This window comes from Podarcis muralis, chromosome 3, assembly GCF_964188315.1.
Source record: "Podarcis muralis chromosome 3, rPodMur119.hap1.1, whole genome shotgun sequence".
NCBI classification, from domain to species: Eukaryota; Metazoa; Chordata; class Lepidosauria; order Squamata; family Lacertidae; genus Podarcis; species Podarcis muralis.
In genome coordinates, this window is record NC_135657.1 from 40,214,566 (window position 1) to 40,235,657 (window position 21,092).

The 21,092-nt window shown below is 42.4% G+C and overlaps 1 protein-coding gene and 1 long non-coding RNA gene across 3 annotated transcripts in view; one reads left to right on the forward strand and one right to left on the reverse strand.

Moving 5' to 3' along the window:
- Positions 1-21,092, reverse strand: part of CDC42EP3 (CDC42 effector protein 3) — a 61,518-nt gene that overhangs the window by 18,387 nt on the left and 22,039 nt on the right. The window contains exon 1 of one of the 2 annotated variants that reach the window (XM_028724263.2): positions 13,009-13,141. The exons of the other annotated variant lie outside the window; for it this stretch is intronic. The gene's annotated coding sequence lies outside the window, so the exon portion shown is untranslated. Of the gene's footprint in view, positions 1-13,008; positions 13,142-21,092 lie in introns of those variants that run through there. 2 annotated transcript variants of the gene reach the window in all.
- LOC114594497 (uncharacterized) lies at positions 13,278-20,625 on the forward strand. The gene is made up of 3 exons (XR_003705998.2): positions 13,278-13,379; positions 15,414-15,570; positions 20,497-20,625. It is a non-coding gene; the product is annotated as an uncharacterized LOC114594497 (long non-coding RNA).

Genomic DNA, 21,092 nt, shown 5'->3' on the forward strand with positions numbered 1-21,092 from the left:
CTTCCAGTGACCCCTGTGGAACTGCAATTTATCTCGATGCCAACAATCCCATATATTTAGCTTAAAGAAACTCCACACTCCTCAAAGTATTCGAGACTCATTATTTTCATCAGATATTACCCAAAGAATTAGTCCCTGAGAAAGTATAAAATTGATAAACTAGTAAGGGACAAATCCATGGACAAATTCTTCTGCACATGCACCATGAAGAAGAATCAGAGTAGTTCAAGAACATTTTTGCTTCTTCGTGGATTATATCCAACTTTTTTCTACTCAGTGTTAGGTCTGAGACCATCCCATGGAGTGGGCTTTTAGGAGTAAGTTGTGTAGAAATACATAGCTTTACCTCTTTTGCAAGCTATGAAATCCATATATCTAAAAGGCCCCATTGCAGATTTAGAACCAGGAAAGCCTTCCTGAAGAGAACATTCCACAGAGTGAATGTCACGATTAAGAAAATTCTTTTTCCAGGTAAACATCACTCTAAGGCAGAGCCATACTGTAGGAACCCCTTAACATAGTCAGGCAAGGTGATGCTGCCTCCCACAGCTGCTGCTACCCTACTCCTGTCCTTAGCATACTTAACACTGAGGCAAGTATTTTCGAATGCCATTTGAAGTATGGAATTATCATAGAATCTTAGAATTGGAAGGGAACCAAGGGTCATCTAGTCCAACCCCCTACAATGCAGGAATTATTATTACTGTCCATTCTTACTGTGAAAACATTATCAAAGCAAATGCTGAAATGCGTCTATCATGTATTGCATATCTTTATGGGATACGATTCTCCTACATCCTTACTATTCTGTCACATTTTAGAGCAACTCCTTTTAAAATATACAAAATTTTCTACCACCATGCAATGGGATTGGATATAATTATAGTCAGATGTTTGCATAATTGACATGTCACATTGTTATATTATTCTTATCATCATTGCCTCCACAGAATTAGGATCATTGTGCACAAGGCACATTTTTTTCTAGCACTTACATGGTTAATCATCAGTCTCTGCCCCCACAGAGCTCCATGTGCTCAGCGAAACCTCTATGAAACTTGAGACCACAGCCATCATCTGTAAAAGGTAAAGGACCCCTGGACGGTTAAGTCCAGTCAAAGGCTCATCTCAATTTCAGGCCGAGGGAGCCGGTGTTTGTCCACAGACAGCTTTCCGGATCATGTGGCCAGCATGACTAAACCACTTCTGGAGCAATGGAACACTGTGACGGAAACCAGAGCGCACGGAAACCCCGTTTACCTTCCTGCTGCAGCGGTACCTATTTATCTACTTGCACTGGAATGCTTTCGAACTGCTAGGTTGGCAGGTGCTGGGACAGAGCAATGGGGTTGTGGGGATTCGAACTGCCAACCTTCTGACTGGCAAGCCCAAGAGGCTCAGTGGTTTAGACGACAGTGCCACCTGTGTCCCTCTAGCCATCATCTGTAGAAGCATATTGTCACAACCACCTCCCTTACAGTGGCCACAAGGCATACTAACTTTGTCCTGCTGGCCGCATGCACAGTGAGGGTCACTGAAGGCCAATGCTATGCAAAAAAACAACAACATCTTATGGTTTTTGCACACTACTCTTGAGCGCTTAACAAGCCATACCAGCAGCCTGTCAATGCAAACTCAACGTCAACGAGGATGAAGCCATGCCATTGGCCTTCATGTGGTCATGCCTGCATGTGGAAGTCAGTTCATGCGGCAGCTGCCATAGTCGATATGGCTTTGAGAATGGGCCGGAATGGGAACTGATCACCACTACCTACAAAGTTATTAGCAGAACTGAATAGAATTTTATTGGGGGGGTGAGAATATAGTAACCAAAGCCCCACAATGGAGTGTTTGCCCAAAATAGAGCTCATTATCAGAATTTGAAAATGTAAATGGCAAGAAAATAGAAGAGTATCTAAAGAAGAAAGAAGTGCAGAAAATAACTGATAGCGACAGACTTAAATTGAATGAACCGATTGAAATAGAGGAAATTAATATGGCTATAAAAGAATTGAAAAGTGGGAAGACACCAGGCCCAGATGGATTCAGCGCAAGATATTATAAAGAGATGAAACATATACTGCTTGCACCAATAAAAGAAGTGATGAATAATATACTAATAAGAGCTGAAATTCTGGAAACATGGAAAGAAGCTTATATAACTTTTATCCCAAAACAGGATTCGGATTTGACTCAAGTTAAGAATTATAGGCCGATTTCATTGTTGAATAATGACTATAAAATATTTGCAAGCATCCTAGCAAGTAGATTGAAAAAGATTTTAAATAAGATGATACACAAAGATCAGGCAGGTTTCCTTCCTGGTAGACAGATGAAAGATAGCATAAGAAATATAATTAATATTATGGAGTATCTGAACAACAGGAAGGATAAACAGGCGATGTTGATATTTGTGGATGCAGAAAAGGCCTTTGATAATGTTTTTTGGGAATTTATGTTAGAGAATTTTGAATTAATGGAAATGCACCAATCTTTCCTAAATGGTGTAAAGTCAATCTATTTGGAACAAAGAGCAAGATTAATTGTTATGTCTTTGTTGGTTGAAAGAATGGATGAAGTTAGAAAATAATGAATTATTGGATTTAGAAGGTTATGATAATAGATTCGGTTGGCACGCGTATTTATGGTATGATGAAAAAAGAATACATAAAGGGTTTGAAAACCACATCTTTAGAGGATCTTTGATTGGAGTTTGGAACAGGTATAAAAATGTATTAGAACCAAAGATTCCACATTGGTTATCACCATTAGAGGTTATGAGTATTAAAAAGATAAATATGAGCGGGAGATGGATAACATATGAGAAACTATTAAAAAAGGAAGGAAATAAGTGGAAATTGAAACCATATGAAGAAGTAAAAGAATATGTTAAGGATTGGCTGCATTATTTTCAGTTAAATGAAATGTTTAAAAAAGAGGTTTTAGAGAGGGGATATTCTGAAAAAGAATCTAGATTTCAACAAGAAATCTTAAACAATGAAGTGAAAATTTTATCTAAAATGTATAAAATATTGTTGGAATGGAATACTGTGGACGAAGAGGTTAAATCTGTTATGATTAGTTGGGCTAGAGATTTCGGATATAATATTGAATTTGAGAAATGGACTAAATTATGGAAGGATGGGTTAAAGTTTACAGCTTGTACAACGATTAAGAAAAATGTTATGAAGATTTTATATAGATGGTATACAACACCAGTAAAACTGGGTAAAATGTATAAAGTGTGTAATAAATGTTGGAAGTGTAAGGAGACAGAAGGAACATTTTACCATATGTGGTGGGAATGTAAGAAGGTAAAAAGCTTCTGGGAGATGATCTATAATGAGTTAAAGAAAATGTTGAAATATACTTTTGTTAAAAAACCAGAAGCTTTCTTGTTGGGAATACTGGATAATGAAATTAGTAAAAAAGATGTGAAATTAGTTTTGTATGCAGTAACAGCAGCCAGAATTTTGCTGGCACAGAAATGGAAACAGGAAGAGATGCCCACGAAAGAAGAATGGAGGATGAAACTGATGGAATACGCAGAAATGGACAGATTGACGGGGAGAATTAGGAACCAACGTGGCCAGAGATTCTCCGAGGACTGGAAGAAATTTACAGAGTATATCAAAAATTTCTGTGATGAGCAAATAACGTTCGTTGGCTTTCAAGAAGCTCTGTGAAATTACTGTTAGAAATATTGTTTAAAAAATATGATGTGATTAAGAGTATTTGCGTACAATATAAGGATAAAAAATAAACGGAAAATTATCAGACAAGCTGAGGGAAGTTCTGGAAAAAAGGGTTTAAGTTAAAAATGTATAGTTTTGTAAAAATGTTTTTTTTTATGGAAAATCTAATAAAAAATATTTATTTTTTAAAAAAAGAAAATGGTAATGGTAATCCGACAGCAAAGACAACTCCCTACTGGGAATTTATCATTAGTAACACTGGCAGCAGGCATTCTAGACATCCTAAGATTACTCAGCTCTTGGTATCTCTAACTGAAAACAGACCCTTCACTGTGTATATGGAATGTGCATCCTGAAAAACATAGACAAAATAATAGTATATGTCTCTTGTCTTCCACAACATCCCAGCTCTAGCTTGTTCACCTCAGAGAATAAATTGAATTAAAGGGAGTTTAGGAATCTAAGTTAAACCATATTATCCTCAACAGTTAATTTGATTTTATAGCAAAGCTAGAGGGGGTTATATCAAATGCAAAATGATAGTCAATGACTAATTGTGGTAGGCAATTTAAAGCGATTTTAGTCTAAATTAACTCTGGCCTAGATGAGAAGATCCAGTTACTCCCATACAAACAATATGTGAAACATGCATGAAGAGAGAGAAAAATTTGCCTCTTCTGTAAAACATAATATAGTTTACAAAACGCATGTAAAATGCCAGCTTGGTAATAGAGAGTGACATTTGAGAATTCCTTTTAAGAGCCAAATATCCAGATGTGTCTGGATATGTGTATCAGATATATGTCAGACTCTGTTCCAAAATCAGAATTCTAGCGCTGGTTTGTATCTGAAGTTCAGACAGCATAACTCCCTGAACGGAGAGGTGCATTCTTCCATGCCTACCAGCAAGAGGGTGGGGGAGACACATTGTGCCACAGCTGCTGCCTGTAGGATAAAGAATAGGTTTAGGAAAATAAACCCTTTCAAGCAATTTGCCACATGCAGGGATCGCCAGGGTTCAATGAAAGAATATATTTGCAATACGAGGCAGGGAATATGCTAAGTATAAACGCCAAGCCTCTGAGTATGTAGAGAATTCTTTCCCTTACCACCAAGGAACCACAGCCTGTCTGCACATCCGTAGGATTGAGAATCAGGACTTCCATGACAGGTGGGCATAAAAGCCTAAAATCGATTTCCTTCACTTAAGACAGTGATGGCCAAACTCGGCCCTCCAGCTGTTTTGGGACTACAATTCCCATCATCCCTGACTGGTCCTGTTAGCTAGGGATGATGGGAGTTGTAGTCCCAAAACAGCTGGAGGGCCAAGTTTGGCCATCACTGACTTAAGATAATAAGCACTAGCCACATCCCAAAGGCAGGGAGGGGGACCCCTGGAAGCAGTTTATTTGTTTGGGTACCTAGCCACATTTCTCCTCTCTAGTAGAGCATCAGCCCAAACAAATCAACCTTCCAGCGATTCAACATGGCACCTGGACTCGGATTTTGATGGGCTTTAAAGGGGACAGATTTTTACAATTACAGAGCAGCCACGTGCAATGCATCTCTATGTGCCCTTGCTGACTGAAGCTGGCACATGAATGGTACCGTCAAGAAGGTGCAGGAGGTTGATCTGAAAAGTTGGGATGGAAGCAAGGAACAAACAAATGGTGTGGTGAGCACTGAAACCTATTAAGATTTTATAGGGCACCTTATGCCTAGAAGCCAAAAAGGAGCCAATGCAGATTTGGTTCCTCCCCATTTCCAGACTGGGTGGTTGGTAGCCATAATCTGAAATGCAACTTTATGCCATACACATCAACAGTATTTATACCAGTTTAATTGTCACATCTTGCCTCAGGGAATCCTGGAAAATGAAGTTATTTGAGGCTGCTTGTAAGTCTTTGCAATTCCTTGAGCAGAGGAAACTAAGACAATTGAATAGGTTCTAACTTATCAGAAAAGATATACAGTAAACCCATCAAAAGTGATAGCTAATATGTAATACGAATATTCAATTAGTTTCCATTTTGAGGTAACAGCTTGAATCAACAAGGGGATGGTAGCAGTTTCATACTTTTCTGGTTATGAACTTATATTATAGCATATGTGAAATCATCCTTAGCATGAATATAAATTGTATCCAAGAAATCCTCTGAAGAGAAAGGTATCTTAGCACCAATGGTACTTTCTGATACCCCATTTTTACTTTTTGTGGTTGATGTCTCTCAGTCTCTTCCCACAAAGATAAACTACTCTGAGGTGAAATTTCTCACCACAGGGTAGCTTTGTCATCTATATCATCCTGCTGAGCAGCATGAAGAATTTTACTATCCCTCAAATGCAGATGTGTGACAATCTGGAAGCAATTTCTACTGAAATTAGTGAGACTCGCATCAAATCACTGAAGAAAGGAAGACAACACCACAATCCCAGGCACACTTTCTTGGAAGGAAAACCTCTGAAATCAATGGACTTACTCATTTCACGGAAACATGCTTAGAATCAAGATGGAAATAATATTAGGGAAACAATAATTATCTACCTACAGTAGGCCATGATGGAGGCATCAGATTAAAACTTATTATATCCACTCCATTTCCGTTGTTTAGCTGGGGTATATCATCACTTCATCTTCTGTACTGTTCTTTTTGAATAACTTGTTTGTTTGTTTGTTTGTTTGTTTGTTTGTTTGTTTGTTTGTTGTTACCAGAGCAGGTGAAATGCTGCCTGTCTCTTAAACATGATTAAACAGGGCCACTAAATTGTACATTGTGTGAGGATACCAGAAATAAACAGGCAAGACGCAAGGTGTGAGTTCAAACACATACCACTTTATTAATGACAAGTTGTAAACTTATGATACTCAGAGGGGATGGAAGCCAATTCGTGGGAAATATTCCATATTATTTATCAGTCTGGTAGGAATATTACGATTGGGTGAGCCTGTGCTGCAGGGAAAAAAGTTGGCCTTAATATTGCGTCTCCACTGCACTCGACTCCTTCAGCTGAAGAAGGAGGGTTTCCTGGCTCACACCCCCTTAGACCCCACAACTCCAAATAGGTTATCCTCAAAACTAATCTATAACCTGCCCCATGAATCACACAACCTGAAAAGTGATAGTCTTTGGAATAACTATACACCCAAAAAGCGCCTCAGGGTGCTCTTTGTGCCAGCCTCTTCCCTTTCTCACATGCGCTTGACAAGTGACCAAACCAATGAAGCTATTTATTCAGCTCCCACCTCTAAGTGCTCCAACCATGTTCTTCTACAGTATGGAGTAGGCAAAAAAAAAAGTAGTGACTGGCAATCAATCACAGCTGATCAAAAAATCCCTACTCACCCCCATCACAACAATCAGCTAATCCCAGTCTGTAAATGGGGAAGGCAGGCGGGGCACTAGTTCTAAGACCAGGAGGAGGGAGCGAATGGGTGGGGCGGCCTTTTACATTCCCACCCACTCCTCCTAAGCACTTGAATGTGTCTGCTGGTGCGCAATAAGAGGCCTTTTTGCCCTGGCTCCATCACAAATGTGCCCCCACCTAGACCACTTTAGAGGACAGATGGAGGAGTGGTGTTTCCTCACTGGGAAAATTCCTCTCCCCTGCCATAACTACAATAAATGGCTATAAGAGCACTGACATGAAACACATTTAATGCAAGTTAGGCATCCTGCTTCACCAGGATTTAAAATCTGGCTTTGTAGCTGGTTAACAAACCCTGCTCAAGAGGGAACCTGGTTAGCTTCAACCATGGTTAACAGGGGCACTCTTGCTGTGCCCTTTAGCTGTGATTTAGGCAGGATGAAGGATTTGGTCCATATGAGGAAGAAGCTAAAGGGGGAAAGGGCAATGAAATCCTAATTTTCCAGCTGGCTGGTTGAGAGAGAGCCAGTATCGCATCTGCACCAGCCCTGAGCAAGAGGTTTTAAATGCACAACCCAATAGTTATCCCTACTTCAAGAATCTGCTATCCTAATTTAGGACAAGGATTGTTAAACAAAACTCAAGTAGATACACTTGGAACAAGAAAAGAAATTGACCGTAAAATCATCTAAGGCTGTCATCCCAACTACACTTATTTTAAAAGGATGTTCCATTTAGATGAGCAGGGCTTACCTACAAGTTAATGTTTTTAAATTCATGTTAATTGCTTTGCCTACTGCTATAATTGATAGTACCTCCCAAGCTTTAAAATGACTGTAAACTCCTTTGCCTTTCATCTCCTGTTGTAATAGACCCTGTCATATGAAAATGATGAAGAGTCATGGAAGGAGTCACCTTCCCCCTAGCACTGAATATACAGCATAACTAGAATGAAGAAAACATTTTCATCCCTGAAACTAATCCACTTTACCCAGTGGCAAAAAAGGGCATTTTTGACCCAGTTGTCTGGCTTTCTCATCACGAGTGTTGCAAACATGATCTTGTGATCTGATCTACAATACTAGCATGCAGGATCTGGTGTAAGAGTCCACAAAAGTTATTTGCCTGTAATATATTTTACTAGCCTGCCTGCTAAGAGCTTGCTAGCATCCTGGATTTCCATGGATCCCTTTCCTCCACATCCAGCATGAAAATCCAGGTCAATGGCTTCTTAACAGGCTAGTCAAACAGAAAGAAAGCAAAAGGTGTATTCTCCCAAGTGAGCTGGCAGAGAAGGGACTGCACTGAGGGGTTCACTTTCCTTCCTTGCTCAACCAAGCAACCCGGAGGAGGAAAATGGAGTACCATGTCTTGCCAGCTCATTCAGAGCTTGTGCAGAATTCCTGGTGGCCTCTGGCTAGCAGATGAGTTGTTAAATAAAAAGGCTGTCTCCCAGGCTGAGTGCAAACTTTCCTCCTTGTTCCAAAAAGCGCATAAAATTCAATCCGTGCCCCACTTGACCTCAGCTTTATGATCTTGACCTTCCTTTATGGAGGTTCTGGGCTCATCCCAAGATTCCTAGTAGGAGTGGGATTACTATGAAAGTAGGGCAGAGCAGGGTGGTTCTACCTCCACTTTTGCATAGCATAAGATGATTTGTGTAGTGCCGCCTTCACCAATTGGGCGCTCTCCAGATGTTCTGGCCTACAACTCCCACCAGCCCTAGCCAAAGTCCAAAACATCAGGAGGGCACAGGCTGGTGAAGGTTGCCGTAGTGTGTGAGTTTTGGACCACCTGTACATTGCTTGACGTATTTCAAAGAATCCAGCTTCCTGGAGGGAGCAGAAATATGATGAAGTTTGCTGATCGAAGAGGTTGTTCAATTAATAATGCTGGCCATATGTGCACTACAGTCTCGAGAAAGCTCTGGGAATTGTAGTACTGTGTGGGAACCTCCTTCCTGTACTTCCCGGCACACACACTGAGCTACAGTTGCCAAGATTCTTTGGGGGAAGTAACGATACTTAAGACATCTATAAGCTTGTAGTGTAGAGATATGCTCCAGTTCTTCTGGCTTCACACAGAGCATTTGCCATACATTCCTAGCTTTACAACTGCTACTCCTCTCCTGCTTTTTATATGTTACACTTGCAGAAAGGTATGCAGGAAGGCAGCTTGTGGTTATTATTGCAACATGTCTCAATAACTGCAAATTGTATGAACCTCCTGGTTTTCTAACAGCGGTGTGCTGTATTCAAAATTGCAACATGAGAATACTACACACAGCATCTTGTGAGGGGCTGATGACCTCTATTCCAAGCAAATGTTGTTTAGGATCAAAGCGTAAAAAAGACTGGGAGTTGGTGAGAACAAGTAATCCAAATGGCATCAATTTAGAGTACTAGACAATAATCAGTGAAAGTCACACAGACAATGATAGCCTTCCCTGCTGAAGCAGCAAGAAACTAAGAGACTTCTTAAAGCTTCTTATTGTTCTCTGTGAACAATATCCTGTTTCCTTGTACAGTGGACAATTATGAATTTTGGACAAATGGGTACAACAAATGACTCCAGTTTTTACACACTTCCTGCCCAAGTATTCCTTTAAAAGCCCATTTCTAGCTGAGTCTAACTGAATGCCACTCCCTGATTGCACCAGATATATTTGCCATCTCTCTATAAATGGAAGCCCTACTAGTAGAGTGTGAAGAATAGAGAGTGAATGTAGGAAAACTGCCAAAGGGAATGGAATGAATGAAATTAACACACACTCTGACAAGATGACACCCTGACAACTTACTAGCTGTATCCCAACTGTAATTAACATAGTAAAGCACACTGCATCTAAAAGGAGCTATATATTTGTGGAGAGAATGAGGCTAAACCTAGTTTTAAGGGAAATCACAATTTTCACATGTGACACTAAAAAGGACTAATAAAGGGAAATAAGTACTCCGCCGCAACCCATAGTTAACTTACAGGATTCACTAAGTGGTCAGGGCCCCACAAACCTAGGAAACTATCTGCAGTGTTAGGTCCTACCCTGTCCTCCAAGACCAATCAGGAACTCTCTCTAAAATACAAAGTGCCAAACTGGGCCTACAAGAGTCACACTAAGGCATGCCACACAACTTTGAGATTGTGAAGCTCACCAAACTCTGAGCTGAAGTGGTGTAAGATTGAAAGCTTTATTCAAATTGGGTTTGGGTGGACAGGGATATGGATGAATAAATTACATTAATATAATTATTGACGCTTGAGTCCTTGGGATTGGCTGGGCTCTAAATCCAGCAAACAAACAAGCTAGAGTGATGCTATGGTGGCCACCAGCTTAATATTTCTAAAGGTAAAGGGACCCCTGACTGTTAGGTCCAGTTGCGGATGACTCTGGGGTTGCGGCGCTCATCTCGCTTTACTGGCCGAGGGAGCCGGTGTACAGCTTCCGGGTCATGTGGCCAGCATGACTAAGTTGCTTCTGGCAAACCAGAGAAGCACACGGAAACGCCGTTTACCTTCCCGCCAGAGTGGTACCTATTTATCTACTTGCACTTTGACATGCTTTCAAACTGCTAGGTGTGCAGGAGCAGGGACCGACCAACGGGAGCTCACCCCATCGCGGGGATTTGAACTGCCGACCTTCTCATCGGCAAGCCCTAGGCTCTGTGGTTTAGACCACAGGGCCACCCGCATCCCAATTTAGCATGCTAATATTTCTAAAGGAGCCCACAAATCCATGGGGGGAGATGTCTATCAATGGCTATTATACCCAACAGCCAAACAGAAACTGGGATCAAACAGTAGAGACCATCTTGCCCTCTTGGTGAGATTCCCAGGAACATCTGGCTGGCTGCTGTTGAAGACTGAATACAGTGCTTCTGCTCTGATCCAGAAAGGCACTACTTAAGTTTTATGAGTCCTTCAGTACTATTTGTATACCACATACAAATGCTGTTATTCCGTCCTACATTAAGGAAGGTAAATCAAGTGTACATTATAGCTAATGTTTTACATTAATATTAGAGGCCAATTTAAGCACAACCTGATTTAAGCTTCAGATGCAAAAACGCCCATAAACTACAGCTGACAGAACAGCAAACAGGGAAGCAAAGACCTAATTAAGGATTCTATGAAAAGGGCAGAGCAAGCACAGCAGAGTTAAGGTAACACCCCTTTCCATTTAACATGTCCTCTCAAATTAATGTCCACCTCCACAGCATGGCTGGAAAAATAAATGTCAGCTGATTTAACAGAAATATGGTAGTTGCGCATGTGTAAGGGCTACTTCTAGCCTATCTTCCAGGATTTGTGCACTCACTCCAGGTTTTCTGTTCTGTATCTCCTTTAAGGCAATTAAGGTCACAGCTGCTTGACTATGCAGTAATTCAGTAAGAGAGCAACCTTTTATTTTAAATTGGTTCGTCCAAAAGTGCACAATTGAAAATATTGATTTTTTTATAAAAAAGAAAGAAAAGAAAATACAACGGACTCCTGAAGCAAAGACTTGCAATTTACATTTGGATACGGTTCAGAGAAAACAAAATCCGCAGGGTTTTAAAATAATTGAAAAAGAAACAACCAGCATACACATTAGTTTTACTACCATGAAAGAAGCCAGGTCCCTGTTTGAGCTCCTCCTCTAACGTGTACGCTAATGAATGACAACATTGGTGCATGAAAATGGGTTGCATGCCTGCCCGCCTGGCTTTTGCTAAAGAGGGATCTGCACATTGATTTTTATTCATTCGATGAATGTAAAAGCTTACAAAACAGGGCAGCTACTGGTCAATGTACCTGGTATCAAGCTTGATGATGTGAACTGTCACAACATTAAAAAATAATAATCAGAAAAGCAAAACTGGCATAGTGGTGGTTAGAATGTCAGCTGAGGACTAGCAAGAACTAGGTTCAAATCCATACCAAGCCCTGAAATACTGTAATACATAAGTACACTGTAATACATAAGTACCCTTTGACAGTGCACCACCATCCTTCAGCCTAAACTACCTTGCAGGATTGTTGTGAGGATAAAAGGAGAGGGACAAGAGAACCATGTACATCTTCCTGGGCTCTTTAGAGGAAGAGTGGTATGAGAAGTGTAATAAATAATCATGCAGTGTGTGGGTATCAGTAAATCAGCTTTAGAATTTCATATCTGGTTATGCACCGATTCTGCTCACCGACAGCAGGCACAATTCACTGTAAAGCTCCGCCTGGAAATTACAGACAATTTCTACACAGGACAGAATTTGTAAGAAGGTGGCTTGGGAGATTTCCTGCCCGTTAACACACAAAAGACACAGATACACAACCCCAGATCTCTTCCCCTCATTCTCAAAAACGCCGCATTAAAATTATGTGCAGATCGCGCACAATCTCTCCCTAGAGGGCCCCCTATTTGCATTGCGATACGGGGGTGTCCATTCTGCGAGGCTATCCAGGCTGGACTGCGCCTGTTCTCTGCGTTGCAGCCGCTACACGCGCTTCAGAGCCTGCCCTGCCAGTGGCTCTTGTGTCACCTTAACAGCCCTCCCCCCCTTTACCTCTCCCCACCATTCGCAAAACCCTCCCGTTATATCTCCGACTCCGCTCTTCACTGACATCACACACAAAGCAGGAGCCATCCTACAGCGCTTGGCGGCTCCCCGCGCAATCCTCACTCCCCGTTGCCTGAGCCAAAAAGAAAAGACCAAACGCAGCGGGGGGCTGCGCGTGTGTCGAAGCCGAGAGCAGCCGGTCGTCGTCGCCGTGGCCTCGCGACAGCCCCTTCCGCGACTCCAGCCCGGGCCGATCCAAGCCCGCATGCAACGCGCCGCTCCTGCCCTCCCCGCGATTTCACGGGGCGAGGAGATGCAAAATAAAACAATAAGTAAGCAGATCGCCGCGGCTGCAGCGCCAGCCGTTCCCTTGCTCGTGTTGCAAACAGCGGCTCGCAGGAGCAGCAACTTACTGGTTTCTGCCAGGCGCGAGTCTCTCTCCCCGGCTCCCTCGCGCGCAGCTGCTCGGCTCGTGCTGCCGTCCCTGCACGCGCCGCCTCGGAAGAGCTGCCCTTGGCTGGCGGCTGAAGCAGCAGCAGCAGCGCGCAGGGTGGAGGGAGGGGAGCAGCGGCGGCAGCTGGTTGGGGCGCGGAGGCGCCTCTCATCCGACTCAAGAGGCGGCCGCGGCACCTGTGACCGCCTGTCACCCATAGCACCCGCCCCTCCGTGCTGCCGCCGCCTCCTCCTCCTCACGTCGCCCCCTGACGGGAAAATGCTGCCTCTTCCAGCACAACGCCAGCCAGGCGAGGACGAAAGGGAGGCAGCCAGCAGCAAGCGGGCGACGGTGAGTGGCTCTTCCAGCCCCGTCAGCAGCAGCTTTGGCACCGCCAGCCCGAAGGGACCCGGAAGACTTCCCGCTCAGAGGCTTGCCTGAGCAGGTTGAGCCTCTTTTCAGGGCTCCCCCCCCCCCATGCACAAAGCAGCCGCCGCCTCTGAGGGGCGACGGGAGGTCCTGCGTGTGTGTCAGGGGCAAGGGGCGCAGCGCGCCAATGCCTCCGTGGGCAAATGGGATGGTGTCATTGGCCACGCAGCTGTGGGCTAGCGACGTCATTCGTTCCTGGCGAATGGTAAATCCAAGCACTTGTGGGCAATGCGACAGTGAGGGCAAAACCTGCCACCTACCTCTAGGAATGAGTAGTTGTGGCCTTGCTAAGAAGGGTATCAGAATCATAGAATTGTAGAGTTGGAAGGAGACCCCCTGAGGGTCATCTAGTAAAATCCCTTGCAACGCTGGAACCTCAACTAAAGGTTCCATGACAGTTGGTCGCCCATCTTGTAGGGCCTACATGTTGCGCAGGTTAAGTGAAATCTGTCTTCTGGATTTTCTGCACATCTGATAAGATCTGAATCAGTGGATTTCTTAGGTTTCATAAGCCCATCCATTCTGCCATTTGCTATTTGATAGCATTGAACAACTATAGCCAGATGTTGACGAACTACAATTCCCATCAGCCCCAGCAAGCATGGCCCATGACCCGGAATGATAGAGTTCAGCAACATGTGGGGGGCACACCTTGCTCCTAGGCTTGCTCCTAGGCTTATATGCCACACAATAAGCAAAGTGTCTAGAACAATACAGTACACTCATAAAACAGCAAAAAATATTTAGCATCTTGACAATAATACACAATAAACAATAGTTGTGCTATAGCACAGAAAAGCTCTGTACAAACTGAGGCATCCTAAGCAGGCATCTGAACAACGTTCTAGTTGTACTTGCTTAACAGTATTTGGCCAAAACTTAGACATAGACACAATAAATGCCCTCTGTCTTGTTCTCAAGGTGAACATATGTGACACCCTTTTAATAGTGCTACTCTGACCTGAACGTAAACATCAAGCAGATATTATTGCTATTATTTATTGCATTTATTAACCACTTTTTACCAAAACGTTTCGAAGTGTCTTGCAGTACCAAAAAATACATCTAAAATCAGTTAAAAATCAGGTAACAATGAGAACAAAGTACAATAGACAATATTCCTATAAAGTGCTTATCCAGTCATACTATAAAAAGGGCAAATATAAATTGCACAAGGCAATCCCTTAAGCTGTTGAGAGGTCTATATACCAACAGGTAATATGTAATGAAGTATAGTATTTGAAATTGCTTGATGGGTGACATGTAATTGTGCTTACTGCTTCACACAAGAAGCATGAGATTTTGTTATTGGTGCCCTCTTAAAATGACCAAGAGATGTGAGGTTAATGTCTGATGTTCTACATTTTTCATGTGCTGTAAGCCGCCCAGAGTGGCTGGGGAAACGGACATACCACTTCCTGTTCTGCAGAAGTCTCTTCTTCTGCAGTGATGCAAATTGCAAATTAAAATGGATTAGAGGGAGGGAAAGTTTAGTAAACCTGCTTGTCCTGACACATTATCCCACGACAATTTAAGGATTCCTTCTAGCTGACTCCTGACAATCAAACAGGAATCACAGTCATACAGGAGACTTAGCTTTAAGCATCTTGCTACCGCCCTGTTTCTCCATTTGTATTTGTGTGTGTGAAGCACCTTGAGCCTTTGCACCGACAGTATAAAAATAACCAAAAATGAATAAATAAATAATGGCATGACCCCAGCCATCATTATTTATTTATCAACTTTGCTTTTACTGGGTGCTATTACCAGATGTTGCAAAAAAAGGAAGGAAGGAAGGAAGGAAGGAAGGAAGGAAGGAGAAGGCTACTTCATGAATTACAATTTCCACCTACACAATCTCCAATATAAGGGGGCGGCGAGAAATGCTTATACACTGTGATATTTTAAGTGCGAATGGGGTTTGGTTTTTTGTCTCTTTGCTGCCTCTATATACAGATCAAGCACTTGAGAAAGCTCCGGCTGTCCACTCAGTGAACTCATGGCAAATCCTCGAACAGACTTGTGCTGCCCTTCAGTGTTATTTGCTCTGTTAAACCCACAGAGCCTAGGGCTTGCCGATCAGAAGTGCGGTGGTTTGAATCCCTGAGACGCGGTGAGCTCCCGTTGTTCAGTCCCCGCTCTTGCCAACCTAGCAGTTTGAAAGCACATCAAAGTGCAAGTAGATAAATAGGTACTGCTCCAGCGGGAGGTAAACAGCGTTTCCATGCGCTGCTCTGGTTCGTTAGAAGCGGCTTTGTCATGCTGGCCACATGACCCGGAAGCTGTACGCCAGCTCCCTTGGCCAATAAAGCGAGATGAGCGCTGCAACCCCAGAGTCATCTGCAACTGGACCTAACGGTCAGGGGTCCCTTTACCTTTTATCTTCCTTCCTTCCTTCCTTCCTTCCTTCCTTCCTTCCTTCCTTCCTTCCGGTTTCATAACCAGAGCCAGTGGCATAGCATGGGCAGGGCCACGGGGTGGTTGCCCTGTACACAAAATTCTTAGGGGAGCATATTTTCAAAGAAAGGAAGGAAGGAAGGAAGGAAGGAAGGAAGGAAGGAAGGAAGAAGTAATAATAAATAAAAATAGTGTTCCTTCCTCCTCGCAGAGAAAATCTCCCAATGTTTATGTGGGTGAACTGAGGAGTGGATTTGATGGCCAGTTGCTAGGACACCCTCTGTAGGGCTTTAGAAAGATACCTGTTCCCGACCAATTCTCTGTCCCACTCTCTGCCGGGCTGTCCACTCACGGGGGCTGCCACATGAGTAGGTCAAGCTGTTGCCCCTTCATTCCAACTATTGGTGGGCAGTGCCAAGGATACTTGCCTTGTTTTGGGCGCTGGCCACCCACACAATGCCACTGCCCAGAGCTGAAATCAGCATCCAGCCTTCTTGGGCAGCTGGCAGGGCCTATTATTGCCCTGAGTCCTCTTAAAAATGTTTTCTGTGTCTGGAACTCTCAGTGGAGCTGGACAGCTGAGTCAAACCACCATTTTAATTTCCCACAGTGCCCCAAAAGGACACTACTGGGGGGGAGGGCATTATAGGAAATCAAAATGGTGTTTAGACCCAGGAACCTGGTATTGCTTTCCGTGCTGCCCACCTGCTGTCACCAGGTAAGGCTTCCAGGGCCCACCAAGAGCCTTCTCAAACCTGCAGCTGGCCCTGATTGTGCCCTTACACAATTTTCATGCAATGGGCTCAGGAATCTTGCTCAGGAACAGCAGTTTAGAAATGACAATGGTTCTCTCAAGTAGGTCTCTTTAACAAAGGTCTAACTCAGGGGTCAGCAACCTTTCCCAGCTGTGGGCCGGTCCACCATCCCTCAGACCATGTGGTGGGCCAGACTATATTGGGGAGGGGGGAATGAACGAATTCCTATACCCCACAAATTACCCAGAGATACATTCTAAATAAAAGCACACATTCTACACATGTAAAAACACCAGGCAAGCCCCACAAAAACCCAGAGATGCATTTTAAATAAAGGACACATTCTACTCATGTAAAAACCATGCTGATTCCCAGACCGTCTGTGGGCCAGTTTGAGAAGGCAGTTGGGCCGCATCCGGCCCACGGACCTTAGGTTGCCTACCCCTGGTCTAACTGCTGCTTTCTAGTATGTTTTTGGCTTGTATTGTGGGCAAACGTAGCTCAACAAAAGATATAGCAGGGAAACAGTACTGATGGGGAATTTTAAAACACATTCTCTGTGTTTATTGGAGGCACGCTTTATGAAAAGGCATTCACAAGAGTAATGTAGTTAATGCTGAATCAAGGTTTTGACACATGCGATTCTATAAACATTCTTGTCTCTATGGATATATTTCAGATATATGTCCAAGCCTCCCCCCGCCTTCAAATGCCAAACAAATGAAATGGCCTGTCAATTTAAGGGGAGTAACAATGGTTTTAACTGAACGTTAAAGAACAACAAGAACAGTTGTTGGAAATCTAGCTGGTCAGTGGATAGGAAATCCATAAATAATGTTAGAAACTTTTACAAGTACCATGGATACTTCTAAACCCAGCATTGTTTCTTTCCTTCCAATGACATCCTTTCAGAAGTTTCTGTTGGCAGTCACTTGGACTTAACAGTACACTTTTGACAGTTTTATTAAAGGCTCGCTTTTCAAAATATGTTACATTTGGCACTGATGATAGCCTAGTATCAAATGTAAATGGATTGCAAATATGAAATATGTTACAGACCTTACTTAGACCAACGCATTTTTGATAAATATTTTCACAGAATGTATGTATGCCAAGTGCAAACCTTAAGCAGAAGCACACATGCACATATACACCTTACAGACGTAAAAACAGGTTTTAAATAGGAAGATGCCTTATTCCAAATCGGTTGATCTAGCTTAGCATTGTCTACACTGACTGGCAGTGGCTTTCCAGGGTTTCTGGGGAGATATGATAGCCATCTTCAAATATCTCAAGGGCTGTCACATTGAAGATAGAGCAAGCTTGTTTTCTCTTGTTCTGGAGGGTAGACTCGAACCAATGGCTACAAGTTACAATAAAGAGATTCCAACTAAACATATGGAAAAACGTTCTGACAGTAAGACCTGTTTGTCAGCGGAATGGTCTCCCTTGGGAAGTTGTGGACTCTCCTTCCTTGGAGGTTTTTAAGCAGAGGTTGGATGGCCATCTGTCATGGATGCTTTAGCTGAGATTCCTGCATTGCAGGGGGTTGGACTAGATGACCCTTGGGGTCCCTTCCAACTCTACAATTCTATGAAAGACTCTTTCTCAGCACTACTTGGAGATGTTGGGTATTGAACCTGGGACCTTCTGCATTCAAAGCAGATGTTATATCACAGAGCTATGACCCTTCCCTAAACATACACATTTTTATTTATATATATGTATTGATATATATCCAACCCAAAAAATACAGATTATAAAAAACAACAGTATAACATGTCCCGTTAATATAAAATACACTGGAAAATAAATTATGGTCTTCTAAAATCAGTTCAAACATGTAATACATATTAGGTGCCAAAATGCCCGGCCATCTAACAGCTTAACCACAGCCTGTAAAAATCTTTCCTTCTAAAAGGGAAAGATTAACAACGCCCCCAAAAGACATACTGGGCTTTGATCTTCCTGGAGCAGCCACCAAGAATTCCTCTCTACATGATCTAGTTGTTTTCAGCTGCTGCACAGCTGATAAAACTTTAAGGAAATAGGTTCCTGAATTCATATTGATATGATGTAAGGGAGGAGTCAGTTAGTGAATGTTGAGTTTCAGTCACTAATGATGTTAGAGGTTAAAGGAAAAGAACCTTAAATTGTGCCCGGAGGGTAAAAGTATGGTATTGCAGATAAAGAGGCATGAATGTTATCTTTTTTCAGGTACTTTCCCTCTTCTAAAGACAGTATGCTGTACTTGGTGCCACCTTGAGCTTGCAAATAATCAAAGAACAATTCATCTCTATAATACAAATTCCTTCGTTTCCAGCTAGGGAAATCAGAGAACTTAAGTTGTATGCAAATAATTTTATTGACACACTGTGCTTTACCAGAAATACCAGCAAGCAGATGCATGAGTGCCTCACACTTCCAGTTTATGTATTTTAACAGGGGAAATATGCAAGCTTCAGACTATACGCTTGCCAACTTTGCTGTGCAACTTCCAGAGCAGACATTACTGTGGAGATATAATACATGGAAACTTGAGACACACACTTTGAAATGTTTGTGGTTCCAATAAAACCTACTACCATTTATTTTAAAAAGCCATTTCTGCATATTATAGTACTTGAAAAATGCTCCTCATTACATTAAGAATAATGATGGTCTTCAGCTCATCAGTGCTTCTAATTACCACTCTTGCAGCCCCATAAGAGAATTGGCGTTCTTAAAGTTCCGTGAAAATTAAATAGGTTTTGTAGCCAGTTTAAGTTTGCATTGTAGAGGGCATGCCCTGTAAAGCATATTGCAGTTGCCCAGCCTTATAAGGTAACAAAGCAGTGATTACTGGGGCCACATCTGATAAAAGGGGTTGTAGGCATCATTCTCATAAGATGGAGTTGATTGTTTGGTCTTGGCAGATCCTCAAAAGCTCTCTGCTCTAAATTTCTGCCAAAAGGTTGGGCGATCTAGCCAGATCCCACAAAAGGAGAGATGAATCTGAAAACATGCTGTGAAACAGCCCATGCAGGAGATAGGAAATGACTACTGCCTCTAATAAAGAGTTACACATTGTGGTCATAATTTGTCATCAGGCCTAGCAAAGTTCTTCTCTAGTAAAAGGTTTCATAGCACATTTGAGGCTCACCTCTCTTTTGGTATCTGTTTCTACCTTCTTTGGGTCATCTGCCCATCATTCAGTCTACTCTACACAGCCCAGACCAAGCAAGCAAAGAGCAAGAGGAAGGCAGTTTAGTGATCAGATAACTTGCACATGACTCAAGACCAAGAGTGATATTGACTCATAATTTTTTTAGCTGGCACCTGGAAATCTAAGCTCTGCTTGTGAAACAAGTCAAACTGGGCACTGTAGGGGGAAGACGAAAATTCACCAGGGTTCCATCCAGATTTGACCTGGTGAAAAATTCTTTATCATCCTCAGTTATAGCAACCCTGAGCATGAGAACACCTGAGTTTCCTAAAGGAAATTGCATTGGGATATGGCTTAGAAGCTAACTGGGGGGGAAATATTATTAATTGTTGACCAAGCAGTGTTGAACACTGGCATACGTAGATTGTACGTAAAAGTTGTTATCATTTATCTGAGTGGGAAGTATGTTCCACTGCTTTTCAAAATGAGAAAATTCTAATCTGGATTTCATCTACATTCTTTTAATTTTTGAAATTATTAAATGTGAGTCCAAATAAATGTGGTTAGTTCTGATTATGGTAGTGGGGAACTCTCACAGAGGGATATTAAACTGAATACCTAGAGCACAGCTTGAAAATTTTCTTGGCAGACTATAAACCCAGTTTTAGAATCTCATTATATTGCCATTGATCTCCTGAGACTTTAGTTTTCAGTGATATTATCTTCCTTTTTGTTTCCACAGAGATGGAAGAAGGAGGAAATTTGTAGCTTGCCCAAAAGGAAACTGGCTTTTCTTTTCACATTCAGAGCAACTTAAATGAAAAATATGTTACTGTACAAACATTCTGGCACATTAAATTCTTGGACTTTACCCAGCTGCGGTGTTATATTGCCCCTTTGCAAATAATAGTGCAAGTTGACATGCTGCTTCCTGAACAGCTTTCCATTGCAGGGCAAATAGGTGTGGGATGGTTTGGAGGAGTAGCTTCAAGCAAATGTTGTTCAAAGTAAATGGTTCTGTTGCAGAAGTGATCCTTGGCTATATACGTGCAGTTCCCTTCTGGAATGTAATCATGATTTCCAGAGAATGTGAATGCCCTAAGAATCAACTGCATTTCAGAGACCTAGGCTGTTTCTCTCGCTGCTTTTACAATCACTCTGCTTCCAGAATCTCTTGTATGCATAACAACTACCAAACTCCAAATTGTTTTGGTCCAAAATGAGGAATTAACTTGTAGTGACATTTATCACTAAGCAATTCCAGCTCAAGATTTACCGTATTTATTTTTCTGCTTAGCGACTATGTCAATGAAAGAAAAATGTGCACACTGTCTTCCT